Raw genomic sequence first — 20,336 nt, forward strand, 5'->3', positions numbered from 1 at the left:
GGGTGTTGGCACCGGCGGGCTTGTTTACTGTGGAGAAGAACCAGGAAGGGCGCCATATTGCTAGGGAATGCTTTCCCCCTCCCCCTCTGCTTGAGTGCCCACGGTGTCCTTACAGTTGGCATAGAAGTATACAATGAAAACCAAGTTATTGTACCTTGGTTGATATAAGTGATCTAAGACTCTTGATCTTTTTATTTAAAAAAGAAATTGGCTAGAGTAAGAGGCTTTTATTTTTCTTTTATCATGCAGGAGGGAGAAGAGGAAAGTCTCAATGATCCTCTTCTGCCTTGACACAGCCCCTTTTTAAATCTTTAAGCTTTTAAGGAATATGCAAAGAAGTTGATCACATTATTACCAGGACAATAAATTATCAAATATTATTATCAATTAGAATCGTAGGCTTCATACTGAAGATTAAGTCTATTTTCATGTGAAATGACAAAAATATCTAAACTCTCAGGAATTTTACAAGATCCTTTTGTTCAAATCATATTTTTGTCAACCGAAATTGATGCTGTCGAGGCAAAATTAATTTTATAAAGTTTATTGGGAGCCAAGTGAGAGGATCAACCCAGAAACAAACCAACAGAGTTGAGAAGTGCTCCAAAGTCTGCTACAAGCAAAGGCATTTTATAGGGGAGTTTCGAAAGGGAGGGAGAAAGCCTCTAATGCAGTTGTCCTCTTCCCATGGAATACAAGAGTCACAGTCGTCGGTTCATTGGTTCCTGATTACAGCATGGGAGGTAACAGCGTCTATGTGCAACCTGAAGCAGAAGCTTCATGCTCCAGCTATTCTTAACAATATCTAAGTGGCTTATTCAGAACCAGCAGGTTATACATTAATCAACAAATCAGCACTTTTAACTACATACATTTTTTATCTTAAGAACAAGGTGTCAACACCGAGATCATGAGACTTATCCCAAGGCAGTGAGTTTTGGAAAACCTGCTTCGTTTTGATCATCTCCTTCATCGCTTCCAAGTTATTAAGAATCATGGATATTTACATGACTATTTTATACTGGAAAACAAGATTAAAATCCTCATAAATTTTCTCCTTCTTTCTCAGAGAAAATTACGTTAAGTGAAATAAGCCAAGTACAGAAAGAGAAATACCACATCTCCTCATTCATAAGTGGGAGCTGGAAAAAAAGAAAGATACAACAATCACAATAATTCCTTGGATTCTCAACAGGAGAGAACAGAACTTAGGACAACAGATGTGGGAAAGGGGGAAGGGGGGAGGGGTTGGGGAGAAATTGGTAAAAGACCATGAAAAATGTTTACATTGTGTAATGATAAGAGAAAAAGAAAAAAGGAAATGAAAGAAAAATTTCCTCCATCTCAGAGCTTATTAAACCAGGTTCTTTAATCTAGGTTTATGATGCTGGGAAGAAGATACATTTCTACTTTTTTCCAATATTCCTTTTGTAATTGCAAAGACTTGTATGTTTAAGGCCAGGTTCTGGAATTTCATTAGTTAAAAGTATATGCAACAAGCAAGCAAGCAAGCAAGCAAGCAAACAAACCTAGACCTATAGAGCTCAATTTCCTTGGAGTTAATGGAATAAGAAAATAGGATCTAACTTCTTAACAGTGTATATAGCAATATTGTTTCACAGTCACTGTAGTAAAAATAATCCAATAACACTACTGGAATAGACAAACCAGTAGAGCAAATCAGAGAATTCAGAAATACATACCAGTATATGTAAGAATTTTAAAATGCAGCAAAAGTGGTATCATAATTTATTGGGATACTGTGAATTGCTTAAAAAATGGTTCTGACACAACTGGTTATCCATCTGAAAGAAAATTGAGTTTCTATTTCACACCACATGCAAAAATAAATTCCATGTGGATCAAAGGCTTCACTGCAAAAGAATAAAATTTTAGAAAAAAATTCAGAAGACCTATACAAAATAGAAATCAGAGAAGATCTCTTAGTTAAAACCATCAAAGAAAATACAGACCTGTTTGGTGTCATAAAATCTAAAGCACTTGTATGGAAAAAGATACAAATAAAGTAAATAGACAACTAATAAACCTGGGAAACATAATAGATTTGCATAAATGCAGATTTAAAAGAGATACTATTACACAATATACAAAGAGCACCTGAAATCAATGAACAACACAATCAAAAACTGGGCAGAGGTATGATTAGGTAGTTATGGTCAATTCAAGTGACCAAGAAACCTATGAAAAGATGCCCAAACTACCAGTAGTCAGAGAAATAAATGAAAGTTACAATAAGGTATCACATTACACCTAACGGACTAGCAAAAAATTAAAAATAGTTATAATGTGTTGTTGGCAAGCAGGCGGGGAAAAGGATACTTTCAGACTTCTGGTAGAAATGTAAATTGTTATGGGCTTCTTTGGAAAGGAATAAAAATATCTATTAAAATGAAAGTTATTGATGCCGTTTGACCTAGCAACTCCACTCCTGAAGGAATCTGTCTCATAGACATAAAGCACCCGTACTAAGGATATATCTATAAGGAGGTTGTTGCAATACTGTGTACAAAGTAAATAAATTGGAAACAAAGTGAATTCTCATCAGCGGATGAAATATGTAACTTAGGGTACCTCCACACCATTGCCTAGGATACAGCCAGAATTCCTCCAAGAAACTGTTAAGCAAGAAAGGAAGCAGGAAACATGTGTATAATGTGATCTCATTTTTATTTTAAAAAATGACAAACAACTTAATATGTATATGTATATGTTTAAGTACATATGTTCATTTATAATTATATGAGCATTGAGAAAAGTTTGGAAGGTTGTATACCAAGGTCATTTGCATGACTAATCTGAAGAGCTGTGCAAAGTGGGAAAAGAAAAGAGGAAGCGGGGGGTGGGGGGTTTAACCAAAAAGGAAAAGATAAAAACTGTATGGGGAAAAAAAAAAAAAAAAAAAAAAAAAAAAAAAAAAAAAAAAAAAAAAAAAAAAAAAAAAAAAAAAAAAAAAAAGGAAGCACACACAATATATTTCCATTTGTTCATTTAGGTAAGATTTTGTGTGTCTGTGTAATATACAGAAGTTCTTAGTGGTCAGTGAAACAACATAAGATTATTTAGGCAGCACAACATAAAAATCAAGTTGGAGGTATTCATACACTTAGAAATGCTTTTCTGCTCTGCCACCAAAAATAATAATCATTAATAATAACGATAAATTTTAGGGACCCTCAGTGGTTGCCCAGCATCTTCTTGGTCCACCCCAGCATTCACAGGCATTACACCCAGGTTTTGGACTCTACGAATTCTCTCCGACAGCCCTTTGCCCTTTGGAAGGTAATTGATTCCGTGCCTTTGTGCTAGAAAAACCACAATGGGTCTGGAACATCCCATTGTTGCCTAAAGATATCTGTCAGGGACGATAGAAAAGGGCCAGCTTCAGGGGGCCTGACCAGCCCCTCTGTGACAATTCAATCATAAGAGGATAACAGCAATGGTAACTGGAACTAATTGTGTCTGTGAAAGACTATGCATTCAGAATGTAAGCAAATGAGAAACGTTAACGTAATGTGTATTTTAAAAAGTGGTTGTAACACAAAAGAAGGATGAATAAACTGGAATTAAACTCATCACTGATTTTGAAAAGAAAAAGGAAGGCTAATAATAGGTATGTGTGTGTGTATGGGTATTTTGCTTTTTGTGTTAAGGCTATACCTATTTAGAAAGTACAAGTATTACTCTTATTTAACAGAGTATTGGAGGTTCTAGCCACAGCAATTAGGCAAGAGAAGGAAATACAGGGCATCCAACTTGGAAATGAGGAAGCCAAATTGTCCCTGTTTGCAAAGAGCATAATTTGATAAATAAAAAATCTTAGACTCCACCAAAAAACTCTTAGAACTAATAAACGATTTTGGTAAAGTTGCAGGCTACAAAATCAACATACAAAAATCAGTAATGTGTCCATATACCCACAACAAACTGGCTGGAAAAGAAATCAAGAAAGCAATCCCATTTACAATAGCTACCAAGGAATAAAATACCTAGGCATAAATAAATTTAACCAGGGAGGTGAAAGATCTCTACAATGAAAACTACAAAACTCTGATGAAAGAAATCAAAAAGGACACACACCAAAAAAAAAAAAAAAGACATTCCATGTTCGTGTACTGGAAGAATTAATATTGTCAAAATGTCCATATTACCCAAAGTGATCTATAGATACAATGCAATCCCTATCAAAATACCAATGACATTCTTCACAGAAATAGAAAAAGCAACCCTAAAATCCATATGGAACCACAAAAGACTGCAAATAGCTAAAGCAATTCTGAGCAAAAAGAACAAAGCTGGAGATATTACACTATCTGACTTCAAAATATACTAAAAAGCTAGAGTAATCAAAACAGCATGGTACCAGCATAAACATAGACACATGGGCTCATGCAACAGAACAGAGTACCCAGAAATAAATCCACATATGTACAGCCAACTGATTTTTGACAAAGGCACGAACATCATACAATGGGGAAAGGACTACCTCTTCAATAAATAGTGTGCAGAAAACTGGATATCCACATGCAGAAAAAAGAAACTAGACTCCTATCTCTCACCATATACCAAAATCTACTCAAAATGAATTAAAGTCTTGAGTGTAAGACCTGAAACTGCAAAACTACTAAAAGAAAACATAGGGGAAACTCTTCAAGGCTTTGGTCTGGGCAAGAATTTTACAGAGAAGCCCCCTAAAGCACAGGGAACTAAAGCAAAAATATACATATGAGATTACATCAAACTAAAAAGCCTCTGCACAGCCAAAGAAACAATCAACAGAGTGAAGATGCAACAAGCAGAATGGGAGAAAATATTTGCAAACTATTCATCTAACAAGAGATTAACATCCAGAATATACAGGTACTTAAACAATTCAACAGCAAAAAAAAAAAAAAAGACAAATAATCCAATTAAAAGATGGGCAACTGACCTTAGCAGACATTTCTCAACAGAAGACACACAAATGGTCAATGGGTATATGAAAAAATGCTCAACATCACTAATCATCAGGTAAATGCAAATCAAAACCACAATGAGAAATCATCTCACCTCAGTTAGATCAGCTATTATCAAAAAGACAAATATAACAAATGCTGGCAATGATGCAGAGAAAAGCGAGCTCTTATTCACTGTTGGTGGGAATGTAAACTAATACAGACATTGTGGAAAACAGTATGGAGGTTCCTCAAAAAACTAAAAATAGAACTTCCATAAGATCCAGCAATCCCACTGCTGGGTATTTACCCAAAGGAAAGGAAATTAGTATACCAAAGAGAGATCTGCATCCCCACATCTATTGCAGCACTATTCACAATAGCCAAGATATGGAATCAACCTAGGTGCCCATCGACAGACAAATGGACAAAGAAAATGTGGTATATATACAAAGTGAAATACTACTCAGCCATGATAAAAAATAAAATGCTGTCATTTGTGGCCGGCCCGTGGCTCACTTGGGAGAGTGCGGTGCTGATGACACCAAGGCCATGGGTTCGGATCCCATATAGGGATGGCCGGTTGTTCACTGGGTGAGCGTGGTGCTGACAACACCAAGTCAAGGGTTAAGATCCCCTTACCGGTCATCTTTAAAAAAAAAAAATGCAGTCATTTACAGCAACATGGATAACCTGGAAGACATTATGTTCAGTGAAATAAGTCAGACACAGAAAGATAAATACTGCATGTGCTCACTCACATGTGGGAGCTAAAAACAAAACAAAAAGTTGAGCTTTTAAAAGTATAAAGTAGAATTGTGGTTACTAGAGGCTGAGAAGGGAAAGGGGGAGAGAGGACAGGGAGAAGTTTGTTAATTGACACAAAATTAGAGCTAGACAGGGAAAAAAAGGTTCTAGTGGTGTACAGTAGTGCTAGGCATCTATAATTAACAATAATTTATTGTATGTTCTCAAATGGCTGGAAGAGAGGAAAAAAAGGTTCTAGTGGTGTACAGTAGTGCTAGGCATCTATAATTAACAATAATTTATTGTATGTTCTCAAATGGCTGGAAGAGAGGAGCTCAAATGTTATCATAAAGTGATAAATTATTACGATGATGAATATGCTAATTACTCTGGTTTGATCACACATTGTATACATGAATTGAAATATAACTCTGAACCGCATAAATATGTACAATCAATACATGTCAATTAAAAAATTTTTCTAAATAATTTTAAAAAAGAAAGCACAGGTATTTACTCATCTCCAGCTGTGTCAAAAGGAAAACACAAAAACTATGAACTGGAAGAACAGTCCCAGAAAAAGCAGGAACTATACGTGAGAAGGAGAGACTGCCAGGCCCCAGCATTCAGCTCAATTAATGGCCTCATGGAGGAGGACTCACCTGTGTGCTCGCAGATGACAAATGAGCCAAATGTTCCCAAAGAGGAGAGCTAACTACAAAGACTGAACCCCCTACCTGCAGGACAGGAAAGTTCCCGATGGCCCTGTGAAGAGAAAACTACGAACCACAACTTAAAGGGACACCTCGGTTGTTACTGATTCTAGGAGACAGGTAGATACACCATAACGGCAGAAAATGAGGTATGTACTGCTGGCCACGCAAACTTAGAAAATGCTAAAATCTGGGAAAGATATAAAGTTTGAAAAATTAAAATCTCTATGACAAAGAGAGACTTAACAGTCCCTGATGCCACAAATAAACATTATTATTATTACTTAAAAAGAGACTCAGCCTAATGATGAAAGATTTCAGTTTAAATCTCTTAGTTTGAACACTCCTGTAGAAAAATCAATCGGTAGGTTACTCGGAGGCTGTCGTCTTGAGCTGTCTGAAATACTGTATTTGTGTGTGTTTGGCCTGTTATCTAAGATGTCTGGAGTGTTCAAAAGAATCAGTCATACTAGATTTATAATTAATCAAATTAATAATGATGTTTAAATGTTCATGGAAAACTGATTTTCAGAGTTACATTACTTTAATAAATTGGACAATAAACAAAGTATCAATACTAATGAATATTCCTATGTACAAAAACCTACCAGATATTAAAGAAAAAATCAAAAATCTGTAATATTAGTTAAAATTAAAATTGCCTGCAAATAACTGAAACCTCAAAATCAGAGGCTGAGACTAGACAGAAGCAGGGCCTCTGAGAAGGGCCAGGTGGTCTGTCCACCTCACAACCCCGAGGTGGTCCTCTACCATGCAAACAGCGCCCCCTGGGGTTGTGTAATATAGCAGCCCTGGACGGATGCTGATCTCAAACAGGAAAGTTCAGACATAAGCTGCAGGGCTAGGATGATGACTCCATGGTCATTCAAAACCCGGTCACTTCCAGCATTCTGCTACATCATCCCTAGCAGGGAGGCTTTGTCCTGGTGGCCCAAGATGTCACCCAGTCATAACACCTGTGTTCCAGTCAGCTACATGGGAGAAGAGAAGGAGCAAGGGGCCAAGCTAGCTGTCTCTTAAGGGAGAGTCCCAGAAGCTGCCATGAAAGGTTTCCTTCTACACTCCATTGACTAGAACTCAGTCACGTGGCCACACCTGGCAGCAAAGGAGTCCAGGAAATGTAGCCTGTTTGGGGGATGGCCATATACCTTGCTAAACATCAGGCTTTAAAACACGCTGAAGATAAAGGAGGGGGGGGATAAATAAAGTGGGACAATTAGTAGTCTCTACCACATATGTGAGAAAGTTTTTAATAATAAATATTGTGTTGGACAGTGTCCTCCCCCAAATTGCATGTCCTTCCCAGAACCTCAGAATACAACTTTATTTGAGAATAAGGTAGTTTCAGATGTAGTTAATTAAAATGAGGTCATATTGGATTAGGGTGGGCTCTTAATCCAATATGACTAGTGTCTTTATAAGAAGGGAAGAGACATAGAGACAGACGCGCAAGAAGGCCATGTGCCGACAGAGGCAGAGACCAAGAGTGACGTGTCCATAAGCCAGGGAACAATAGAACTTGCCAGCAACACCAGAAGGGGAAAGCCCAGCTACAGAAGACTCCAGGAAAGATTCTTCCCTAGGGCCTACGGAGGAGCAGGGCCCTGCTGACACCTCGATTTCAGACTTCTGGCCTCCAGACTATGAGAGAGTAAATTTCTGTTGCTTAAAACCATCCAGTTTGTGGCATGTAGTTATGGTGCCCTAGAAAATCAAAACAATGTATATGTAAACGGCTGTCCTATAAACTAGTGATAACCAACTGTAAAAGGTGGGTGTGTGTTTGTGAATACTATGGTAACAAAAATTATGAAATGCCTAGGAAAAGCCCTAAGAAATATGTACACTTTAGGAATACAATTTTAAAACTTTAATAAAGGACATAAAATTAAAAGCTACACAAAATGAAGAAACATTCAACGTTCCTAGAGAGAGTACTTTCCTTCCCTCTGTTCTATAAATCCAAAGCAATCTCGGCAATTGGTAGGGAAGTGGTGGTGTGTAAGTGAGCGACTTGTAGTGTGCCCAACTGTGGGCACCTGATGGCTCCTCGTGCTCAGATTCAGGTCATGTGCCCTGGGCAGGAACGTCACAGAAGCGATACTGTGTCCCGCTCACTGGACCCTTCAATAACTTGTCCACTTTGATCCTCTGAAGAGGGTGGTGCCTGCCAAGCCTCTCCACTGGCAGGTTACTCTTTCTCCTGCTGAAATTAACAACTATTTTCTGGAGGATGTCATTTGAAACCAAGTAAATATCCCGCTCCCCTGCTTCGTCTGTTGCCCATTCAGCTCTGATGGTTCTCTCTGCTTTTCTGACCTCAGCCACTTTTGTACCTTCTGGAAATTCCTCAAACTTTCCTACTTGTTGGATGGCCCATTTCCTGTTTTCCAGTCCTGCTTTCTGCCTCTTATTTTAGCCTTCGTTGTATTGCTTGATGGGTGCAGTGTCACTATGCTGGGGTTTCAGGAGCAGGGAGAGATCAAGGTTTGGGCTCAGTTTGCCATCTTGAACCAGAGGCACGGGCAGTGTTGGCTGATGGCTGGACAGGCGAGACAATGGGGAAGTGGATGAAAAATGTTCACTCTTCCTCGTGGTGAACAAAGCACATCACAGCCTAGTAATGCAGCAGATGGCAGGTAACAGTTCCTGGGGTCAGCCTGACCACCCTTGCTTGCTAATCAACAAGAAGCTCACCTGTCTTTCTCTGCTGCACTGAGACTCCCTAGCCACACAATGTCCTTGGCAAGATTCCTTCCTGTCTGTGATGGGCAGGGGCCCAAAACCCACCCACGCCCTCCCAAAGTCGGAATGTACCCAGTGAGGGAAGATGGCTAAAGAAACCACGGGAGCCACTGGATGAGGGCGGGAGGGTTCAGACTTCCAGGGAAGAGCACTGGGGAGTAAGGATTTTAGGGTGGGGCCAGGCTCAGGCACCATCTGATTCCATGTACAGGTGGGGTCCAGGAGAAAACCAAAGGTTTTATTGTGCAGAACAGGAGGGGGGACAGGGAAGGCCTGGCCTGGGGGCACGTGGGGCTTGCAGTTTCTTCCTCTCTTGCTGATTTATTTTCAAGGACAGCCAGGAACCCTTGGAGAGCCAGAGAAGGCTGCAGCCGGCCCCACCACAGACCAGTCAAGGGGTCGCTCTTTCCCTTTCCCCACCTCTGGGAGGTGGTCCTATCTCCTCTCTCTTCTCTTTCTTTTCTCAGTAGGGAGCTCGGAGGCTCCATGTCCTCTGTGCCTCCTTTCACCTCTCATCTCCCACCCGTTCCCCCCACGCCCCACCGCCCTGCTCCCAGCTCCATCTGCCGTCTCCCTTTCTCCCTCTCTCCCTTCAAAGTTTCACAGAAACTTCCTCTGCTTTCTTGCTTGCTTGCTCTGGCTTTTCTTTCTAGGAGGCATCAAGGAACAGTATGGCTGGGATGTTGACAGCTGACCTCCAGGAAGTCACTCGCAATGAGCTCTCTCAAGACACCAACCAGGAGAAACCAGCAAGGACGCACCCACGCTTCGTGGAAAGAGTCAGAATCAGATCGCTGGACCTAGCCATCCGCCCCATGAAGCTACAAAGGGAATGAAGGAGCAGTTCTCAAATGTGCTCCAAGGACCTTTTCAGAGGTCTGCAAGGTCAATGGTTTGCATAACGATGCTTAAAATGTTGTCTTTCCCACTCTCATGTTCTCACAAGTGTACAGTGAAATCTTCCAGAGGCTCCATGCCATGGGATATCGCAACAGATTTGATGCAGAAACAAATGTGAGAATCCAGCTTTCTGTTAAGCCAGACATTAAAGAGATTTAAGGAAAAAAGAAAAAAGTAAAACAATACCAACTGTTCTCATTAAATTTTTTGTTTTGGAAAATATAGTTATTTTTCATAAAATATGTTATCTATGTCATATGTAATGGCTTTATTATTATTTTTAATGAATTAGGTATATTAAAAATTTCTAAGTTTTAATTTCCAGTGTGATACATATTGATAGATATAATCCACATACACAAAAGCTCATTGGGGCTCTCAATAGTTTTTAAGAATGTAAACAGATCCTACAACCAAAAAGTGTGAGGACTATTTTAGAGGGATGTGTTTAGTGCCAGATGTAGGCTCAGAGTCCTGCTCCACCACGTGCTAGGCATGCAGCCTGGAATAACTGACCATAACCTATTTGTCTCCACTCAGAAATGGGTGCAACCACAGAGCCTACTTCTGACAGTCGCCATGTGCACACACGCAACACACGAGCCATGCTGAGCACTGTGTCAGGCGCTGGTGGGACTTTCTTGGGGACCTAGAATTAGGGTCAAGGCTCAACACTGAAGATAAAATATGCTAAGTACTCCGCTTTCTAAAGCCCAGTTACCAGGGAACTGCTAGCAGAGGATCAGGGGCTCCACTCCCTGCGTGTGAGACCGTGAACATAACTTTCCATCGTGAAGCCCTTGCCATTTGCCACATCCTTCGTGTGAACCCTGCCCACAGAAGCTATGCAGTAACTAGGAGCAAGGTAGTTAGGACAGTAGGTAGAAACAGCTTGCTAACTACAAAGGAGGAACTTAATGATTAAGTACTGGCATGGCGACAGCGGGTCTGGCTACCTGCATCACAAGACCCCCAGAGAGAGTAATCATCACCATAAGACGTCTGGAGTCAGTGATGTTAGCTTGTTTCTCAGTAATCGTCTCTTGGCTTTTTCCACTGCTTTTTGTGTACTGCCTACATAACTTGGGCTCCACCAGGAGGTGGCATGGAGAAACTTTGTTATTGCCTCTGGGTCCTCGTCCACCCCATCCAACATCCTATAAGTTACCCTTTTAATAAAATTCTTTGCTACTTGGAACTGGCTGGGTCGTTTTTCAGTCTTGTGATACCGTCTCGTCAGTTGGTGGGCACTTTGCCTTTAGTCCACCATCAACCCTGCACTGAGAACTAAGGTGATCAGCCCTGCTTCTACTAACACGCCTTGCACACATGTGCACACGCACACACACACGCCACTTTCTTCCCCTCTGAACCCTCCCCCTGGACCCCTTCCACCTCTCCTGGGGCTTTCCGTACCACTTCTGTGCCGATGCCCCCACGTCTGCATCCCAGCATGTGTGGGGTAACACTGAGAAGGATCAAGGGGTTCTTGACAGTGCTTGAGGGTTCATTATCTTGTTTTCTCTACTTTTGTATATGTTTGAATTTTTTCATAATAAAAAGTTTTAAAAAATAAGAAACTGCATCAAACGTGTTTTTCTTCCTTATGATTCAAAACTCTTTGTGAACTGCTTGTGGGACCTCTCTTCCTGAATACCCATGTTAGGGACTGAATGTTTGACGATGATGGTATGTGGAGGTGGGGCTTTGAGAGGTGAATAGGTTTAGAAGACATCATGAGGGTGGAGTTCCCATGATGGGATTAGTGTCCTTGTAAGAAGAATAAGAGACACAAAAGCATCCTCTCTGCCATATAGGGATACAGCAAGAAGGTGGTTGTCTGCAAGCCAAAAAGAGGACCCTCACCAGACACCATAACTGTCACACCTGGATCTTGGACTTGCCAGCCTCCAGAACTGTGAGAAATAAATGTTCATGTGTCAGCCACCCGGTCTATGGCATGTTGTTACAGCAGCCTGCACTAAGACATCCCGCAGACACCTCAAACTCACGACGTGAACTGGCTGCATCATCTTCCTTCTGTCAGACACTTTTGGCTGCTCGCTCATGCCCTCTAGTCCTCGTCTTTAATTTTAGCCATGGTTGGAGTCCCGTTTTCACTTCCTGCAGGGAGGTGGGAGCTCCTTGGCCTCTGGACCCAGATCAGAAATGCAGGGTAGTCAACAGCCCAGGGCACCCTTGACAAGGAGGGGTGAACGCTCCTGTCTCCAGTCCTGCAGGGACACTTGAAGGGGGCACTGCAAATGCTTCTCAGATGGTCCAGAGGGACCTGTTCCTACAGCATCCGCCTCAACATCACCTCTCATCTAGGCTTTTCCTCCTTCCCTGTGCCTCTCCCCAGTCCTCACCTCCACTCCCTAGAACCACCCCCCAAATAAAGCACCTGCACCCAAGTCTTAGTCTTAGACTCTTTACTCATGGACACTGTATCAGATTGCTAGGGCTGCTATAACAAAGTACCACAGACTGGGAGGCTTAGACAACAGAAATTATTCTCTTGGAGTTCTGGAGGCTGGAAGTCCAGGGTCAAGGCGTGGGCAGCGTTGGTTCTGTCAGAGGGCTGTGAGGGAAGGTCTGTTCTGGGCCTCTCTTCTTGGTTTATGGATGCCTGTCTTTTCCCTGTGTCTTCACATGGTCGTCTGTGCCTGTGTCCAAACTTCCCCATTTTATAAGGAAACCTGCCATGCTGGATCAGGGCCCACCCTAAGGACCTCATTTTAACTTAATTATTCCTGGAAAGTCTCTCCCTCCAAATAAGGTCACATTCTGAGGTACTGGGGGTTAGGACTTCGACATGTGAATTTCAGAGGGGCATAATCAGTCCCTAACAGACACCTGAGTGAAGACAGAGGTACTGGACATGGACCTTGAAAGTTAGTCTCAGGATGGGATTTGGGGCTGGATCCCCTGCCAGTCAGGCAACATGGACCCTGATGCTGGGGAAACAGGTGGTGACAATCCCCAATGTGCCATAGCCTCACCGCACCTGAAAGATGAGGCACTGGGCGAGCAACAGCTCTGGCCCGTGAATGGTGTGCTGGCACCATGGGAGGGCATGAGAAAGGAAAACGGCAGCTCAGATCAGCCCACAATCAACTCAGGCCATGCTGTGAAAGCCAGAGGCCTCTTGTCACTAAATTGTTTGTTTTAGAAAATATAGTTGTTTTTCATATATGTAATCTTTCTCATATTTTTCATGGAGCAGTGTTTAAAGATCCCCAAATGTCCCCCAGCCACACGGCATGCTCTGCTGACCATCAGTCCCAATATTTAGTGTAAGGGTGGCAGAACAGTAAAGGAGACAGAACACACAGCTGCAACAGCCACTTATGCTCAAGCTGAGGACCCTAATAGGGCAGACGCAGAACCCTAAGCCCAGGAGGAAAACATCTGGGGAAAAGGGTCTCAGAAACTTGACCACCAGAATCCTCTGAACCCTCCGAGCTGGCGTGAGAAGCCTGTCTCCCTCCCCAGGTAAGAGCAGCCTCCCTTGCCTGTTGACCTTGGGAAGGCCTCACCCGAGGCACACGGCCCCCCGGATTACACTTTTCCTCCTCAAGATTCACCTTTGCCTCTCCCCATTATTTAAGCATAGACCAACCAGGGAAGTACACCCCTCTCTGGGAGGAAATAACTTATGCATCAAAAGAATTGCGGGATCCAGCTAACACAGACTAGCAGGAACTTGTAAAACACAGAGGAGAGTGGATTTTGAAGGTCTGAGACTTAGAGGTGTATTAGTCTGTTTCTGTTGCTTATAACAAAATAACTGGAAGTGGGTAATTTGTAAAGAAACAATATTTATCACTTACGGTTTCAGAGGCTGGGAAGTCCAAAGTCCAGGGAACACATCTGGAGAGGGCCTTTTCCTGGTGGTGACTACACAGCAACGCAGGGTATCATTTTGCCAGAAAGGCAGAAGCAAGAGAGAGACTCGCATGCTCTCCCTTTAAAGGCCTCAGAACCACACCCATGACCACCATTAAAACATCAACTTTTTAATCCATTCGCTAGGCACAGTCCTACAATCTAATCACCTCTTCAAGGCCCTACCTTTCAATTACTGTAATAGGATTTCCCACCCTCTTAACACTGTCACAGTGGGGGTTACATTTCTAATGCATGGACTTTGGGAGACACAATTCAATCCACAGCATAGGGTGATAAATAAAAGGGGAGAAAATATTGACATGAGAGCACCTTCCCGTGATGCAGGATTTCACAAACTGACAAGAACACCTGGTGCTGGTCCTAACACACTGCTGAGATGGCTCCTGGCATAGGCATGACAGCCTGCTATGGAACAGAGATGCGTAATGAGGGGTCCAACTCCAGCACCAGATGTTTAACTGCTGACAGCACTGAAGCCTCGGCCTCCACCCTTCCCCTTATGCTCCACAACTGGGCAAGCTGAGAAGCAAGACTGGGTACGATTCACACCTGCCTGGGCCCAGGAACACGCAACCTGGCCTACTCCTGACCATGATGACATCCAGGCTGGGCTCCTGTCCTTACTGCCTCAGGCGACCTCAGACCTGCTCAAGAGGCCCACCCTGCTCACCCCATGGACCCTGGATTATGTACATAACTGACACTTTCATACCCTCTTGGGGTGTGTGTATGTGTGGGGGAGCATTAGTCTCAACACCTGAACCAAGTTTTGGATGGGTGCCCATCCACCTCTGCAGGTGACCATAACAGATGCTAAAACAGCCTTGGAATCATTTTGAGGCAGAAGCCAGAAGACTCAGGCTGGTGGGAATTTTTGAGTGAATTTAATACTGAGACCAGATGAACTCCCCTGACCAAGTTCTCTTGAAGGGGGCAGACTATATCTCACATTTGTACCCACCAGAGAGCACTCACCATGGAGCAGACTCTGGAGAAACAGGAGGACAGGCCGATCCATCCGCCTATCTATCCATCTGATAGTAGACAAAAACCAGCCTCTGCTTTTGCCAGCAGGTGCCTGTGCAATAAGCCACCACTGGAATGGCCACAGTGGGAGAAATGGAGGCTGCGAATGGGCCAACAGCACAGGCTTCCTTTCACAAAGCTGGTCACTGCAGCTGATGAATGTCCAATCATCAGAGGCAGATACTAATGGTGACCCCCACATGGTACCACTCCTCCAGGAGATCAGCTGGGAACTTCGTGGCAAGTTGTTTACACTGGACTCCTTTCCCTCTGAGGGGTCAGCAATTCACATGGACCAGATTCAACACCCGCTCAGGACATGGGTTTGCCTTCCTCGTCCACAGCATCTATGCCACCACCACTGTCTGAAGGACTACAGAACACCTGATTTACCAACAGGTTCCCACAGAACACGAGTGTAGATCAAGGGACTCATTTTTACAGTGGAGGAAGTGCAGCAATATAAGGGGGTCTTCAAAGAGTTCCAGGAAAGATTCATATTATCTTTCGATTCCATTTTTCCACAACCTTTTTAAAGTACTTTGTATGTGCTTGGCCGTGAGACCCACTGGCCTCACCACATGCTGTACCATCCAAAGCTGCTAGTGCATCAGCTGGGGACAACACCCTGTGGAGTTGGGGCACTGTCCCTGGGATTTAGTATGTGTGCTGAACCAACAGTGCCGTGCTCAGGAAGAACCAAGTGGTGGAAGGTGGACCAGCCCTCTTACCTACTTGCAAAGTTTGTGCTCCTCACCCTGGGATTTAGACCTGGTAGAGGACAGGTCCTAGTTTCCAGGGAAGGGAACACTTCTACCAGGGGACAGTGTATAGGACTCCTCAGAAAATGAAGCTACGACTACCAAATGGGCATTTGGGGCTCCTAGAACCAGTGGATGAGGAGGCCAAAAGAAAAAAGTCGCTACTAAGTTGATGAGGTTAACTGACCTTGTCCACCCTCAGCCATGAGGCTTGCTGCTACACAATGTGGGTAGAGGGCAGTTTGTCTGGAGCTTGGGGCAGTCACTGAGGCATCTCTTCACGCTTCCATGCTCAGTGATGACTATAAACACACCTGCATGATCCGACAAAGCCAAGTCAACAAGGGCCCAGACTCTTCATGGGTGAGTCTGGGTCACCCCACTAGGCAAATAACCTGGACTAGGAGGAACGCTGGCCAGAAGGGGTTGCAAGTGGAGAATACCATCCATCACAGCCTTGGGGCCAGCTGCAGCACTGAGAACTGAAGTTCACCCACTACCACCAGCTATCCAGTCTTTTATCCAGATTGTAACTGGCCACCTTGTTGAAGATTCAGTGAAAGAGTGGATTTCTCTCTTCCTTTTTTTTTTTTGAGAGTGGATTTCTTTTGGACAATGAGAATGGGCTGTGTCGGACCTCTGCCGTGCCCCTCATCGATGCTCATCTCCTGGCCGCATCTCTGCTTTCTGCTGTGGACAAGCTGGAGGGTCTCCTGTGGGTTTCACCTGGCAGCACGTCTTCACTCTCTGCCTGAGGCTCTTCCAACACAACAGACAGGAGTAACAGACAGGTGGAAGCTGGTAGATGCAAAGCTGGGAAGTTGGGGGGTGTGGATTAGCACATCCAGGGGGACCCTCCAGTGAGGGGCAGCACTCAATGCATAACGCTCCCACCCCTCATCCTTTGGGAATGGACAATTCTGGGGACATTCGGACACTTCTCAGGTGATCTCACAGAGAAACACACCCCAGTTTCCCATTATAGAGACCTCAGTAATACACCCTTGTAATGGCTATTTTTTTCCTCCCTGACCCATTCTAACCCCTCCCCCTGCTCTTTGGATCACTTCCCAAATAAACTACCTACACAGAAAATCCTTGCCTCACTTCTGCAGTTGGGGGTAACCAAGTCATCCATTCAGATGAAGAACCACCACGTACTCAGTTACCCAAACTGGTAACCTAGGTGTAACCCTGACATCTCCCTCACCCTCACATCCAATCAGTCACCACATCCTGATGACTCTACCACCTAAATATACCTCCAGTCTACCCATTTCTCTTTCCCTGACACTTCCGTCATTGTGGCAATCACCATCCCCCGCTCCCACCCAGTCTCTACCCTGCAGCCAGTGATGAACTTAGACATGGTCAGGCTCACAGTACCCCCGTCTCCATTCTTTTGCTCTGGCCACCTGTCTCAGCATTCAGACAGGTATGCTGAACAGACAGGAGGGGAGAGCCCCATGACAGTCCTGGGTTCCAGAACCTGCAACTTCAAAGATCTGGGATGCTGACTGCCCCGAGGTTCTAGAAAAGAATATTCCTGGGAGGAAGCTGAGAAAAGGTGGAGAAGAGACCCAAAGCACTTCTGGGACTCTGAGAATACGCCGCATGGGCCAAGGAGGTGGGCAACCACCCAGCGACACTCCAGGGTTTCCAGTTCCCGTCATCTCAGTTCATCTTCACTGTACATTTGGATGGCTCAGAAGACTGAACTTGTTCAAGATCATGGTCAGTAACTGTAGACCTGGACCTAAATCCCAGGCTGTCACCAGGGGCTGGTGGTCTTTCCTTGGCACAGCAGGATACCATCAGAAGGAATGATCGAATGCCCAAGAGCTTTTTTTAGATCATCTTTAACGTATTTTTAATAATTTTTTGCCTTATTTACCAGATAAATCATCTAAATAAATAGATGCTATACAGTCTCTTACCAATATCAGTACAAAAATAAAACCACACTCTACGTCCACTCTGCTCTCCCAGCACGCTCACTCAGAAAAGGCATGTGCTTCGAATCAACTCGTGCCCCGACCCTCCTGAGTACATTCATTTAGTCTGAACAAAGCTCAAAGCTCTTTCTGTGCAAAGGAAGCGTGTTCTTGTGCTGAGGCCTGGTGGCCACGTCTGGCCAGTTATAAAGCAAAAGCTAAACCGCCTTACAGAAGCATAGCGCCTTCCCCCAGAGCAAGAGGAGGGAAGGAACTGGCAATGGGATTATCATCCTAAGAGCAATGATAATCACGAAGCCCGACCGGCTCAGCCACAGCATCGGCATCGCGGTGGCCATGCCAAGTGGTGAAGGAGATGCTCCTCGCCTCGCCCCGCCCCACAGCGAAAGAAGAAGTACCTACGGGCCTCTGCATTCAAAATGGGGTCGGGGCTGGGGAAGAGAGGCAAGTGGCAGAACTTTCTAAGCGGCTCCCCCACCCCCAAGAGTACTGGCCTTCTGCGGGGGGTGCTGTGGGGGTGGGAGTGGGAGATAACTGTCCACCTTCCACCTTGCCTGCTCTCAAGACCTGAACCCCAGCTGGGATGCTCCGGGCTGGGAAGAGGCCTGTGCAACCACACCCAGAGGTAACCTCACAGAGGCCACCTGCGTTGAGGGGGGCAGTCCTAACAGCCACAGCCCTTCCCCAGGGAGCCAGCTTATTGGAGCCCATGAGCCATGTGGCTGCCCTGAGCTGGGCATCATTGATTCACCAATGGCAGGTCAGATTCCTGGAAGTCAGCCCTCCCTGAGCTGCAAGGTTCCCCATGGGCCATAAAGGTCTGCATATGAGGAAAGATATGTTCTGCTGCTGCAGACAGAAAAACCCTGCCTCATCCACAAGAAAAGCCCCCTAAAACCACAAACCAGAAAATTGCACAAACAGCTCTTTAAAAGTGCCCAGGAAGCAGGAAGAGGTCCTGTGTCCGCTGAGGGATGGGGAGCGTGACTTTTACTGGAAGCTGCCAACCATGTCCCAAAGCCATGGGCGAACACATTCAATGGAAAGAGACCTCCTCCCCCCACCTTCCACCACCCTCACCGCTGCTAGGAACCCCTGTCCTGGGAATCCTCCCACCCCAACTCCAACTTCGCCTTCTCCTCCCCAGGGTCCCACAGCTGGATGGATGGCAATTCCTGCTGCCCCTTCTTTTCCTGACCCACCCCCACATATTCCTCTAGGTTCAATTCCCTGGGCTGGGGGTGAATCAGGTTATCCCAGAAGAGACTGTCCCCCAACAGAAGCATTGAATTGACCCTGGACATCTAAAGATTAAGCAGGAAAGGGAAAGACTGAGGGATTTGGAAATCTTGCCAACAGAGCACCCCAAACAAACGGAAATGGGATGCAGGCTGTCTTTGGTTTGGGAACTGGGGAAGAAAGGATCTGGGTGAAGAGTCACCCTATCCTTGTCCAGCAGAGATTCTGCTGACTGCCTGAGGACCCAGCAGAGTCGGGGGACCGTGCAGGAGGCAAGCAAGTTTCATACTTCCCAGCTGCACTCTGCTCCAAGTTCTGATTCCCCTGACTCAGGCAGAAGGATGGGGAGCCAGCCTTTTCCATGCTCCCTGGTGCCCCATCTGGCTTTTTCTCCCCTCTAGGGCTGGGATAAAAGGAGAAGCCATTCCTCAGTTGCAGGGAAGCTACTGGCCCCCAGGGCACTTTGTGCAAACTAGAAAACAAGTGCCCCCTCCTCCTAGCAGACACAGCCCCTTGCCAGCACCTGCAGCCTGTGCAGAACCCGACCCCGGGAAAATGGGCAGAGGTGCTCCCACAGGAAAACAAGGTCAGCCCCACCTGTGGCATTTAGGGTAGATGGGGAAGGAACAGAACAGAAGGAGGAAGGGGTTCAGGAGTTGAGGGCTGCCCTGAGAAAGTGGTGGGACACTCCCTCCCTCCCTGACTGCCCACGCCCACATCTGGGCTGGCTGAGTTGGAGGGGAGGACAGCAAATAAGGGGGATCAGAAGGGCTGAAAAGTCACCTGAGTTGGAAAAAACAAGAACCCCTCTGGGGGGAAGGTCAGGGCCCAAGTGTCTCAGAGCCTGCACTGATGCGCTGGAACATTTGCACACACCTGCACACCTGCAGCCTGGCCAGATGCAACTGCAAAACCACATCTGCGTGCCTGGAGCATAAGCTCCATGACCCCCATCCTCTGCTGACAGCTGCAAGCAAACCAAGCTGGGATAAATCCTATAGTGTGATGTGCGTGCGAGGCGGGGTGAGTGTGGGAAACCGTGGCAAATTCTCTTGTGCTATGAATCACTCCATGTTCACCCAGTCAGGATTTCTAGAAGGGGGTTGCAAGGCCCATGTGGACACGTCTGCAGACACACGCACACGCGAGGGGCAATGCGTGCACACCGGTGTTTCTGGGCATTCTCAAGCGTTTCTGCCCAGCCAGGCCATGCAGGAGGGTGGAGCTTTCAGCAGAAGGGTCTCGGCTGGCAGCCTCCTCCCTGGGAATGGTAGATGCCTCTCCGAAGGAGAAGGCGTACACCCAGCAACTTCAAACCCTTACTCCAGCCCCTTCTCCCAGACCCAGTCACTTTGGTCAAAGCCA

Source organism: Galeopterus variegatus, unplaced genomic scaffold (genome assembly GCF_000696425.1).
Source record: "Galeopterus variegatus unplaced genomic scaffold, G_variegatus-3.0.2 Scaffold3363, whole genome shotgun sequence".
NCBI classification, from domain to species: domain Eukaryota; kingdom Metazoa; phylum Chordata; class Mammalia; order Dermoptera; family Cynocephalidae; genus Galeopterus; species Galeopterus variegatus.